A 13,550-nucleotide genomic window follows, 5' to 3' on the forward strand; every position below is an offset into this window, starting at 1 on the left:
ATTCTTTCTGTTTTTTTGTCTTTTTATGCTTCTTAATGAGGTATAATTTACATAAAATAACAAGCACAGATCATAAATGCACAATCTGATGAATGTCGACAAAGGTGCATACCCATGTAACCCACACCGCAAACAGGTTAGAAAATATTGACACCAGCTTAGAAAGTTCCCTTGTGCCCCTAGTATGTACTCTGTTTCTGGCTTCTTTTTTTTTTATTTTATGTTTTAACATTTATTCATTTTTGAGAGACAGACACGAGAGTGTGAGTAGGGGAGGGGCAGAGAGACAGGGAGACACAGAATCTTAAGTAGGCCCCAGGCCCTGAGCAAGTTGTTTTGTCTAAGATATTTGCCCATTTTCTAATTGGGTTGATTGGTTTTGTCCTGTTGGATTTTGTTAGTTCTTTATACATTCTAGGTACTAGAATTTGTTGAATTTATCTCATCAATTATTGAATACAGGGTTTGCAAAATTTTTCTCCCATTACGTAGCTTTTCTTTTCATCTTTTTAACAATGGCTTCCACATAGCAATAGTGTTCATTTTGATGAGGCCCAACATACCCGTTTTTCCTGGTGTGGATTGTACTTCCTGTGTCAAGCCTAGGAACTCTGCCTAGCCCCAGATTCCCAAAATTTTCTCCTGTTTTTTTCTAAAACTTTTATAATTTTACATTTTAGATTTATGTCCATGATCCATTTTTGGTGGACTTTTGTATAAGGTGTGAAGGTTAGGTCAAGATTTGTCCCTTTGCCTGTGGATGTCCAATTGCTCTGGCACCATTTATTAAAAAGGCTGCACTTCCTCCATTAAATTGTTTTTGCACATTTGTCAAAAACTAGGTCAGCATATTTGTATAGGTCTATTTCTGGGTTCTCTCTTATGTTCTATTGATACATGTGTCTACACTCTGTCTGTGCCTTTCCAAATGGTAGAATAAACTTGTTAGATAGATAGATAGATAGATAGATAGATAGATAGATAGATAGATAGATAATAGATAAGAGGGAGAGAGAAAGAGAGAGAGAGAGAGAGATAACCAGCCAAACTTGCTGGAAGTTTTACAGAAATTTCATTAAGCCTATAGATCTCTTCAGGGAGAAGTGGAATCTTTACTCTGTTGAGTCTTCCAATATGAAAACATGGTATATCTCTCCATTTATTTAGGTCTTTTTAAAAATTTCTTTCACAGAAGTTGTAATTTTCAGCATATAGATCCTATACATATTTTGTTAAGTATACACTTAAGTATTTTATTTTTTGGAGTAATTATAATAGTACTGTATGCAGTTTCACATGCTATCGTCAGTATGTAAAAATAAGATTGATTTTTGTATGTTGACCATGTATGCTGTGACCTCACTTATTAGTTCTAGGAAGGTTCTTTGGTGGATTTCTTGGGACTTTTGACATAGACAATCATTTCATATGCAAGCAAAAATAGTTTCCTTTATTCCTAATTTGTATGTTTTATTTCGTTTTCTCAACTTATAGCAGTGGCTAGAAGTTCCAGTATCCAGCGAGTGGCTAGAAGTGGCAAGAGTGAACATACTTGCCTTGTTTCTGATCTTAGGGAAAAAGCTTTCAGTCCTTGAACATTAACTGTGATGTAAGGTTTTTATAGATGCTACTTACTGTGGGGAGGTAGTACCTTAACTTACTGAAAGATTTTATCATGAGTGGGTGTTAGATTTTGTCAAATGTTTTTTTCTGTGTCAAATGATATGATTATATGAGTTTTCTTGATTTTTATCAACCTTGTTGATATGATGGATTACTTTGATTGATTTTGGAGTAATGAATCAGCCTTGCACACTCAGGATAAATCCACTTGACCATAGTATGTAATTCTTTTAAATAATTTTTAGATTTGATGTGCTAGGATTTTGTTGGGAGTTTTGTTTATGTTGTTGTTTTGTGTAAAGTTGTGAGAAATATTAGTCTGAAGTCTCCCTGTTTGTGCTGTCTTTGTCTGGTTTTGGTACTAGGATAATACTATCCCAATAAAATGAGTTGGAAAGTGTGCCTTCTATTTTCAGAAAAAAAAGGTTGTATAAAATTGATGTTAATTTTTCTTTAAGTGTTCACTGGAATTCTCCAGCTAAACCATCTGAGTCTGGAGATTTCTTTTTTATAAACTATTACATTATGAACTCAATTTCTTTAATTATTATAGGACTATTTGGATTTTCTGTTTCATCTTAGTTGAATTTTGATAATTTGTGGTTTTTCAGGAGATTAATTTTTCCTAAGTTGTCAATTTATGATCATAATGTTCAGAGTATTCCATTATCTTTTTAATAATTCCAAGATTTATAGTGATACCCTGTTTCATTCCTGACTTTGATAACTCCCCCACTGTCTTCCAGTGGGGAAGAGAAGTCTATGATATGTGAAGGTGGAGAGCTTCTTAGTCAGGCACTTGTGACAGAATCTCCCTAAAGATACCCCCCCAGAGTCTCTGGGCAGGAGCAAAGAAGCTTCCTGGTTGGGCCACATGTTTTGGTGGGGTCCTTCTTGCCAGTTCCTCCCACTAGCTTTGGTATCGGTAGGTGGAAGGGGGGCATATGTGGTCTCCAGTCTGGTAAGGAGAGAGAGCACTTGTTGGACACTTAGTGTTAGCAGTTACCTCTAGCTCTATTCCTTCTGTGATGAAGTTGGGTTGGTTTCAGAAGGATGTTTTCAGAGGGACTTTCCCTCAGTCTAGTGGAGTAAATGAGCTGACCAGGGCTCCCTTCTATTGCTAAGCTGGTATCCAGGAAATACCAAGTCTGGGTCACCTTCTTCTGTTGGGTAGGGCCTACAAAATACCTTGCCACCGTGCTGTTTCTCTCAAGTCAGTTTGCCTTCTTATCACCTTTCTGAATATCCTTTGGCTGTCTCTTGAGTTATTTCCAGGACTTACAGTTGCACTTTCTGGGGTTGAGCAAGGAGAAATAGGTCTACACCATTTTTTCCAGACTGGAAGTTATGTATACTCTTAACAGAGGAATTGTGTTTGGTTCTCAAATGTCTACTTTGTGTGTTTAGAAACTTAGCCATTCTAGGGGCAAAAGTCACCATTGCAGAATAGTTCCCAGGCATTGCTGCTCTGAGGCAGTGGCACAACTCTCAAGTTTCTTCTGGGACTTGATGCCTGCATCTGTCAGAGAAACAACTGGTAAGGATAATCAGTCAACAGGAGATTGTTTTTAAAAAAGGTCACTTTTTAAAGTCACTTAAGTACCACCACATGCATAATTATCTTCAGTTAAATGTTGCATATTATGAAATCTCCTTCCTTTTCTTTCCCCTTAAAGCTTATCTAAAAATTAATCTTAACTGGATTTAATATTTCCATAAGACAAAAGAAAGCAACTTTGAAGGGACTTATATGGGGTCTTACCATACCTCTTTATTTAAAGTTTTAGATTAATTTCCCCCAAAACTGAATAGTGAGAGCCTTTCTATTAAAATGCAGATTTGGTACTCAAAGAGCAAATCATAAATCAAAATCATGGGTTGAAATGAATATGATGAAATTTATTGGGAATAAGGATAAAACCTTTTACTTAGGTACAAAATGGTCATTAATAAATATGTAGATGGGGAAACAGTTCAACAACAGTTTATTTGAAAGCAGAATAAAGGACTCACTTACTGTGACCTGAAAAGCTATTGTAATCATAATGTAAATATCAGAGCCAGAGTTACCTGGATGGCTGTTGGTTAAGTGCCTCACTTTGGCTCAGGTCATGATCTCACAGTTCTTGAGTTCAAGCCCTGCATCGGGCTCTCTGCTCTCAGCACAGAGCCCACTTTGGAGCCTCTGTCCCCCCACCCTTCTGCCCCACTCATGCTCTCTCTCTCACTCTCTCTCAAAAATAAATAAACATTAAAAAATATACATATATTATATATATATATATTATATATATATATATATATTATATATATATCAGAGCCAGGAGCAAGAGTTAAAATCCCTTTAAGCTCTTTTGTAGTATTGCTCCAATTTTAATGTGCATGCAGATTACCTGGGTATCTTGTAAAACTGAAGATTCTGATTTAGCAGATCAGGAGTAGGGCTTGAGAGTCTATGATCTAACCATCCCCAGGTGCTGCTGGTTCTGTCAGTCAGTGGACCACACTTTGAGAAGCAAGGCCCTATACTATGCAGATCATTTCTAGGGTGAGATATTAATTTATAGGCAAGCAGCACATCTTAAGAGAATCTGAGAATAAATTTGCTTAGAGAAGATAAGGCAGGATAGTTAGAAGTTAGAAACTAAGGTTCATGAGTAACAGCAGAACGGTCAACCCTTAATCAAGTAAGAGCTCTTTCACATTGAGAATATAAACCATCCACAGAAACAGGCAAACAATTTAACAGTAACAACAAAAATCTCACAAGACCAAACACGGATAACCAATTAACATTTGAAAAGATGTTTGGCCTCAGCAATGATTATGGCATGCAAAATAAAACAACGATGAGATACCATTTTTTTTCAGCTAGTGTAGACAAAAATTTAAAAGCTTGATGTAGTCCAGAGGGAAAATAGGGTTTGTCATACATCGCTGATGGAATATGAATTACCAAAAGCTTTTTGAAAAGTAATCCAGCATTATTTACTATACTAAAGAATGTGAATATATTTTGACTTAGCATTTCCACTTGTGGGCATGTTCACTAATGAAATAAATCCGAAACTATGGATATACTTACAAAGATATTTAACTGCAATGTTGTTGTGGGAAAACGCTTGGAAACTACCTGAATGTCCTCAACTAGTGACTGACCAAATTGTGGCATATGTAACATAAGGGAGAATTTTCTATAAATTCCTACCTTCCAAGGGTGGACTGAATGTTCAATCATAGGCCACCAGAAATACTATTAGTGTAATTTTTGTAGAGGTGAGACAACAATCTGTATGATTTCTGAGTTTCCTTCTGACTCTAAAACTCTGTGATTCTATAAGTTGGGTACAGTGAACCTCAATAAAAGAAAGGAAGAAGAAGAAGGGAGGCAAGTTTCCTATCCTATTTTTATCTGCTTTCCTCAGTTTACAATTGGGACTTTGGCAGCTGGTTTAAGAGGTGGAGTATTTCATTCTCATGTATAGAGGCCAGCAACTGAAGTTATTTGTTTGAATACATAATAAATTAAGAAAAAATGGTTATTGGGTTCTCTATCCCTAGTTATTGAAACAAGATCCATATTTCAGAAAATTCCTCCTTTATATTCATAGTCACTAACGGAAAGTGACTAATATGTGACTGGGCAAGAACACAGCGTCAAACACCCTGAGCATATGGATAAGTGACTCTCTGTGTGTCTAAAATCAATGGAGCCTGATGCCTGCTTCTTTGCCAGGAGCGTGGACCAGCATAAATGCACTTAGGGACGGGAGAACAGCATCTTATTATGTATTGAGATGGGGGTGAGTGGCTGGATGCCTGCATTTCCCTACATCAGTGGTTTGCAAACTGTGACACTTCCTCAGAGGGGCTTCTGGGGCCCAGCAAGCACTTGTTACAAGTGCTTAAAATATGTTTAAATAGTTATTTTTAAAATTGTAATTAAAAACTGAACTAGCAAACATATTAAAATATGATATATGCCAAAATTTTAACACACTGGAAACCACCAAAATATTAATGTACATTATCATTGTCTGTTTAATAAGTAAATATTACAAATGTCAGTGTATAGGTTTGTATAAAAATATTTTTGCTTGTCTTACAGTGCAATATAATATTTCAATTGGAAAATAGGAACTTAAACTGCTAAAATTTTTGATAGTCACTGCCTCAGATCACAAGTTAACGAAGATAGAAAAGTAAATGTAGAGTGGTAAAGCCTGAGAAATTACTATTAGAATGGCTCATTCATATATAGTAAAACCTTGGATTGTGAGTAACTTGTTCTGTGAGTTTTCCACAAGACAAGAAAATATTTCTAATAAATTTTAACTTGATAATTGACTAATGTCTTGCAATATGAATTGTACGTGATGCCTAATGTCACATGATCACAACTGAGGCAATGGTTTTCTCTCTCTCTCTTGCTGAGGGACTGTGGGTGATCATCTCCTATGCTTGGATGCTCGGTCTCAGGCCATGGTGTTTGGCAACCATCAGTGATTTTTCAGACTTGCAGGTGCCCAGAACAGGCACTTATGTATTTTTTGTCACTTCAAAGCACCTATGGACAGTCCTTTGCTTTTCCATACAAAAGTAAGCTTGGGAATTCTTTGCTTTATTCCAGGTCAGGCTGCCTGCAGATATAGACCCTTTCTTCTGATGCCTTACTGCCAGTTACATTAAATACAGTATATGACAAGAGTTTATTAATACTGTATTGTAGTCAGCATCCATGAGAGCATATAAAATGGCCCCCATTCAGAAAAAGATTCCTTTGAGCCAATAGATAGCAGTGAATTCCAATAGTGATAATGAAAGTTGTCCTACACAATGACCCTCCTCTCTCATCTCCCTCACACCAACCACAAAGGTTTTCAAAGGTAAATGCAGGTAAATCTGTTTATTTTTCTTATATTTTTAATTTTCTTTATTATTTTGTCTTATATTACAGTATTCTAATCATTTTTATATGAATATTTTGGGGTTGTGGAATGACTCATCTGAGTTTCCATTATTTATTATGGGGAAATTCGCTTGATATACAAGTGCTTTGAATGACAAAGCACATTTCCAGAACAAATTATGCTCACAAACCAAGGTTTTACTGTATTTCTCAAATCTTTAACTGGTCCTCACCTCCTTTCAAACTTCCCACCTTAAACACAAAACTCTTTATTCTACTTTAAAACATTTGAATTTATTTTTATCTTTTCAGAATCTCAGGCTCATCTTCCCTCTTTTTTTTTTTTTTTTTTTTTGTAATTTTGTGGAGAGAGCAAGTGAGTACTGGGAACTGACTACAGTTGAATTGAATGCTGGTGATAAGGGTTAATGTGATGACTTGAATGATAGTTTCTATTCAAGGGAGAGAGTTCTTATAACACTCAATTCTTCTTCTATTGCAAACAGGTTTTCAGAAATTAAATAAGCTTGGAAACTTTCTAGCACAGGATTCAGAGTTTGACTGCCTAGTTTCAAATTCTAGGTCTACCATTTTAAATCCAAATCTGGTACCCTTTCTTCTATAGTATGCCTTCTTTCATAGCTGCAAGACAGAGCTGTGAAAGTTAAATGGGTGGCTGATTTTTTTTCCTCTTCATTATTTTTGGTAGATATGGAATTCTGATAGCACTTGACATTCATTCACTCCTCTAATATTTATTTGTGTAAACATGTAAGACCATTGGCAATGCCTACACTGTGCAAAGCAGAAGAGGAAAGGATTTTACAAAGAGAGATCAGTTAGGAAAACAAAACAAAATCACCCCAGTTTTAACAGATATATCTCACTAGCTCCCTGTAGACACTTTTATTATCCCATTTGACAGATGAGAAATTTGTGGCACTATGAAGTTAATTTTCTTGCCCAAGTTCACACAGCTACCAGGTGGTAATACCACTAACCCTGTAAAAGCCAATAAGAAGGCAGGCCCATAACTTCTTGAGAAGTACCTTTTGTTTTTCCCTGTGTCTGGAAATGATTTTTTATGTCTGGTTTAACTTTTTTTTTCTTTAAATGGCTTTTTTAAGGTCTAAGAAAATAATATTTTCAATGGGTTGTGTCATACCATAATATAACAATGGCAGGGGACTTTTAAATTGAGTGGCTGACAAGAATTATTATAATATAAGGGGCATCTGGGTGACTCAGTTGGTTACGTGTCAGACTTCAGCTCAAGTCATGATCTCACAGTCTATGAGTTTGAGCCCCATGTTGGGCTGGGATCTATGCTGTCAGCTCAGAGCCTGGGGCCTGCCTCAAATTCTTTGTTTCTCTCTCTCTCTCTCTCTCTCTCTCTCTCTCTCTCTGCCCCTTCCCTGCTCGTGTGCACTCTCTCTCTCTCTCTCTCTCTCTCTCTGCCCCTTCCCTGCTCGTGTGCACTCTCTCTCTCTCTCTCTCTCTCTGCCCCTTCCCTGCTCGTGTGCACTCTCTCTCTCTCTCTCTCTCTCTCTCTCTCTCTATATATATATATATATATATATGTTAAAAATAACATTTTTAATGTTATTAAAAAATAAACATTAAATTTTTTTTTAATTATTATAATATAAGTCAAAAATGTGCTCTGATTAAACAAGAAACAGTTATCCACAGTGTAGAAGAGAAAGTCACATTTCCTAACCTGGGAGTTCAACGTCAATTAGAATCCAGGTATTTATGGGAAACACACACAAGATCTTGATGCACTAAAAGTGTGGTGAGGAAGGCAGCTTATCTGAGAAATTGGGAATCTAGTAACCACTTGAAAGACTATAATTTATAAAAGCAACCATTTCCTAAAGACAGCCATGTCAGTGATAGCTCTGACCCTGCAACTAGGACCAAAGTAAAGGACAAAGGACTGCAAATCCATAGTAGTAATTCCAGTATAAATTACGTACTGACTCGAGTTAATCAGGGGTTAATTCAGAAAAGGTGGAGAAGAGGAGTAACAATATTACTATTCATCACACACCTACTAGGTATTAGCCAGTGACTCTGTTAAACACTGTCTATAAGTTATGCCATGTAAACCACAAGAGAACACCCTGAAGCATTATCTCTGTATTACGGATGAGGCAATAGAACTACATTAGACCACGTAACATGCTCACCATTACCGAGGTGATGAAACTTCCGTCAAGCTTAGACTTTAGGTTAGAGTTTAAGCCTGTGATCTTTCTACCTCATGAAGATTATTCAGCTATTACTGAACATAGAGTCTTATTTGTTTCTACGAGTGCTCTGGTTATTTAAGCAATAGAGTTTTGTCTTCAGAAAATAAGACTCTCATTCTCAGTTCACCACATCAGCTAGAAAGGTATATAAAATAGGTATGAAAAGCAAAATTGACATGTGCTTAACAGTAACCCATTACAGCTGCCAGAGGTTTTGACTCCTGGAGCTCACAAGGGTCTATAGCTGGTGCCTAGAGTTTGCAAATCCCATATATCATAATAATGCATTCATTATTCATTGTTCAACAGGTAAAGGGCTAGGATTAAAAGTGATTCACTGGATAAAACAGATAAAGACTTAACGAAAGGATAGTCATTCTGCTAACTATAGAGGGAAGAAAACAATAAGAAATATTATTTTTTGATTGGTTGCTACTCATGTAAGTAGATTAATATTCTGAGTGTCATCTTTGTGAGGAAAGAATTGTTGGGACCCAGAAAGAAAATAGTGGTTTCTTCTATTTCTAAAAGGCATTTGTGTCTTAAGCAGAAATATGGATAGAAAATGGGTAACAAATAAGAATTTTGAACATAATTAATCATAATAAATTATAAATTCAATTTCAGCTCTGTGTACATAGTCCAAGAGATTTAACTTCAAGAAAAAATTATGTTCAAGTCAGGAGAAAATAGCTGATTGAGAAACATTGACGATAAATTCCCAATACTACTAAGGTGAGAGCATTCTTCATTTTTGTTCTAATTGTGTATAATATTGAAATAAGGAATATTTCTGGAAGCTCTGCTTAGCTGTTTCAGATGAGCTATTTTTATGAAAAATAATCTTTATTACAGATAATCATTCGTATGAGATCATAGATACGAAATGCCTTGCACTGTGCCTGCCATAGGTGTTGCTCAGCTGTTGTTTTTCCTTATTGGAACTCTAGCTGTTCAGACTTGTTCCGTGATCCAGCCTCCATTTAGGTGCTATTACCTGAACTGTAATCACTTCAGAGGGAATAATAACTTCTGGGTATTGTTGTTTCTTTCATTAACCAAAATCTATACAATTAAAGTAGATGTGATAACCCATGCTAAATTCATATTTTCTTCAAAAAAATAAGATATCAGTTCACCAGGCTTTGTCATTTGTTAACTATCATGGTCTAAGTCTAATCCTTTTGATGCTGATAAGAAGAAAAAAAAAAGGTGCTTTTTACCAGCTGGATGAAATTACAGTAAGATAGCCAGAAAAATGATTTATGTTCTGATCCCAAGAGAGTAATCAATTTACACTCTGAAGCATGAAATCTGATTGCCCTTTTCTCTAATGTAAAACACCATGTACTACAATTTATTGGCCATAAAACTACTCATCCATAGTCAAAGCATTTTGCTCCATGATTTCTCTATGCAATCTTCAAAGAAAGGATTAATATGAAATTAATCAACTATTGACTCCGTATAGAGAATCCCTGCCCACCTTTTTAAACTCTGCTTGGAAAAGAGACCTCCATAAATTATTAATGGAATTCTGCAGTTCATGTCATAATTTATTTCCTTCCAATGCCTACTAATTTTTTAGGCCTCCAGAATCATGAATTTGTCTTTCCACATATCTTGTTTTCTTCCCTGGGTTATAAAGTTAGACAACTTTCCCAGATTTTCAAGCTTATTACTGCAATCACCCTTTCTTCCAATGTCATTTTCATTCAGAAAAGAATGATTTCATTTACACTACTTTAAAGATAGTAGATTTCTAAATAATTCCAAATTCACTCCCTACCAATCACTTTACATTCAAATGTCTCGTTGATGCTTATGTTACAAGAATTAGACTAAAATCTTACTGAACATAAGATTTTCAAACAGCTTGAATAAAAGTATTTGGATCTTATAGAAATAAATATTTGTGTAAACATGTCCAAAATTTTCATAATCTGAATAGAGCTATGTTTCATTATCAATCTCACATCTTGTCTGTGGTTTCTCTTATTCAAAAACTGGTATACATAAAAATAGAAAGCTTGAATTTTTATTTTCAAAATGTTTTGAATCTTGAAGATTCACCTTCTCTTTCCAAGAAGTTTAATGTCACTGAGCTTATTTTAAATACCACTTTCAGCTTTATGTGAAAGTCATTTTTACATTTGCCTTTAAATTTTTTTTTCTACTTAGAAGTGGGACATAACACCTATTGTCTCTTAGTCTGCAATACTGACAACTGGGAAAAAAAAACAGTAACAATTTCAAGAGCAAAAAGTTTTAGTCACAATATGAGAGGAAAAAAAACCTAAACCTTAGTTTAAGGTTAAGTGATTCTTTTATTTTTTTCATTTTGAGGGGAAGAAGGGGCAGAGAGAGAGGGAAAATGAATCCCAAGCAGGCCCAGCACAGAGCCTCAATGTGGAGGGGGGGGTGGGGTGGGGGGCTCCATCTCATGACCCTGAGATCATGACCTGACCCTAAAGCAAGTTGGATGCTTAACCCCTAACAGACTGAGCCACCCAAGGGCTTCTACAAAGAAATTATTCTAATAGCATAACTTCTCTTCTCAAGTACCAGGAGAATATAATAACTTTTAACATAACTATGGCCTTTCCTTGAGTATGTTCCATCTAGAGCAAAAGTCTTGCTAAACCATCAGCTCTCACCTCTATTTACAAGGGTCTGTCTTTGATTACAAGAAAACCAAATTTAGTAGTGCTCTGTACTCCAAGCACGTGTTTGTTATAAGAGGAACTGTCAGTTATAATCACTTCAAAATAGGTGTTAGAGGGTTACCAAGAACAACAATTTGAAGCTTCTAATATATTGGATGTGTAAAACTGAAACAAGATAGATTTAGTCAAATAAGAATGGCAGACTTTTCCTGGAATTTGAAAGAGGCTGTTTAATACTGTTTCTGGTGTTCTGGTAACCAATATTAAAAGTCAGGAAATTTGTGAGTTTTATAATTTTTTAAAATTATGTTAATTTTGAAGAATTTTGTAATTTTTCCAGGGCAAGTTAAATTATTGAATCACCCAGTTCCTTGCTACACAAAGTATGGTCCATGAACCACACTGACATTGGTCTGGGGTCATGTTGGAAATACTGAATGTCAGACCTGATGCGGAATATTCATTTTCAATGAGATCCACAGGTGTTGCAGAAGCATATAAAGGTTTAAGAACACTGAACTATTTAACATTGCTTCTTGGAAGGGCCAAAACCTCATCATGACGGTTTGTGGGTCTGTATGCGGATATAGACTGCTGTGCTGGAAATGGATCACAGGTGCACTCAAGCCCTCAGCCCTCAGAGCAGGTGGGTGGAGGCTGACTCAGCCAGAACCCCCAGAGCAGTCGCTACAGTTGCAGGTGGTCTTATCCATTAACCCCAGTGTGCCATATCCACATCATCATTTTCTATGTGGGCTGCTACATGAAAAAAGGTAGCAATGCACTGCTCTGATGAATTACATTTAATGGTATATTTTGATGGGAAGGATTAAAGAGAGAAAGTAAATAGAAAGGGGAAATCAAAGCTCTTGAATGCAGACAAATCAAAAGTGAGGAAGTCAGAATAAGCTTGGATATTTGCTTCAGTTCCCCAAATCCTTGCAAAGTTACATAAGTAGAGTTTATACAACAACCAAGCAATGTTGGAAGAATAGTTCCTGGCTGGCAAGGTTTCTTTTTCTCAGTTTTTGCTTTAATATAAACCAGCGTAGCCTAAAACATGAACAGAATTGTTTAGCAGTAAGCCCTTGGCAATGGCAACAGAAAAATCACTGAATAATAATGGAACATAGACCAAACTAGGAAAAAAAAAAAAACATTTCTCTTATCCACATTTGTTGAAGCATTTGTCCAGTGCTTTGAAGAGAGTGGCTTAGAAGCTGATATAAGAAGCCAAATCTATAGCAATTGTTATTGTTATACATGGGCTTGTTATTTAGTTAATTTTTCACTTAATATTTTAACTCTTATTACTTAATATGGGTCTGTCTTTCTCAATGAACATTTTTTAATGTTCATTGTCAAATGAACATTTTTAATGTCAAAATTAAAGAATCCACAGTCTTAGCTTCTCTCTTGTAGCACTGCAATGGCTTCAAATTGGTTTCTCTTGCTAGTTTCCCTCTTTCAAACCTATTATTCACATAATTATCTGAGAGACCCCTTGAGAATACAAATCCTTTTATGTCACTTTTCTGCTTATACTGCTCCAATGGCATTCAGAGCAAATTCTTTCATTTGTCATTCACATTCCCTTAGGACTTCTTGAGTCAACTTCCTTTGCTATTCCAGACCCAACTGCATTGCAACTATATCATACAGCTGTAGTTTCCCAAACATGCAGTGCTTTATAACGTCTCTGTCTGCACCTGCTGTTTCTCCTGCTATCATGCTCTTTTCCTTCCTTGTTGACTTGGCGACACCTTTCTCATTCCTGAAGCTTCAGCTCCAGTGTCAGCTCCTGTAGAAAGTCCTCTCTTCCCCCCTTCTAGTAATGTATTCCCAGGGAACCCCGTGTTGTCTCTATCATGGAATTTCTCACTGAGTATTGTCATCAGGACCAGATTCATGGATGCAGGACCAGTACAGTTGCATAGAGCTCTGCTCTGAAGGGCCCCACACTTTATTTAATATTCTGCTGTCACCATCTTGAAATTCTTAATTTTATCTTTGAATTTGGGTTTTGCAAATCAAGTCACCTAGGACAGCAGAACATGCACTTGAGCAGAAGAGATACTTTCAGTAATGGTGTCAGAC

General features: G+C 36.1%; 1 long non-coding RNA gene across 4 annotated transcripts in view; it reads left to right on the top strand.

The window, feature by feature from the left end:
- LOC111561739 overlaps positions 1-13,550 on the top strand; it is a 277,745-nt gene that overhangs the window by 204,673 nt on the left and 59,522 nt on the right. For all 4 annotated transcript variants that reach the window (XR_006583281.1, XR_006583283.1, XR_002744484.2 and 1 more), the window contains exon 2: positions 9,415-9,522. This is a non-coding gene — a long non-coding RNA (uncharacterized LOC111561739). The remainder of the gene's footprint in view (positions 1-9,414; positions 9,523-13,550) is intronic.

Source organism: Felis catus, chromosome A1 (assembly GCF_018350175.1).
Source record: "Felis catus isolate Fca126 chromosome A1, F.catus_Fca126_mat1.0, whole genome shotgun sequence".
Classification (NCBI taxonomy): Eukaryota; Metazoa; Chordata; class Mammalia; order Carnivora; family Felidae; genus Felis; species Felis catus.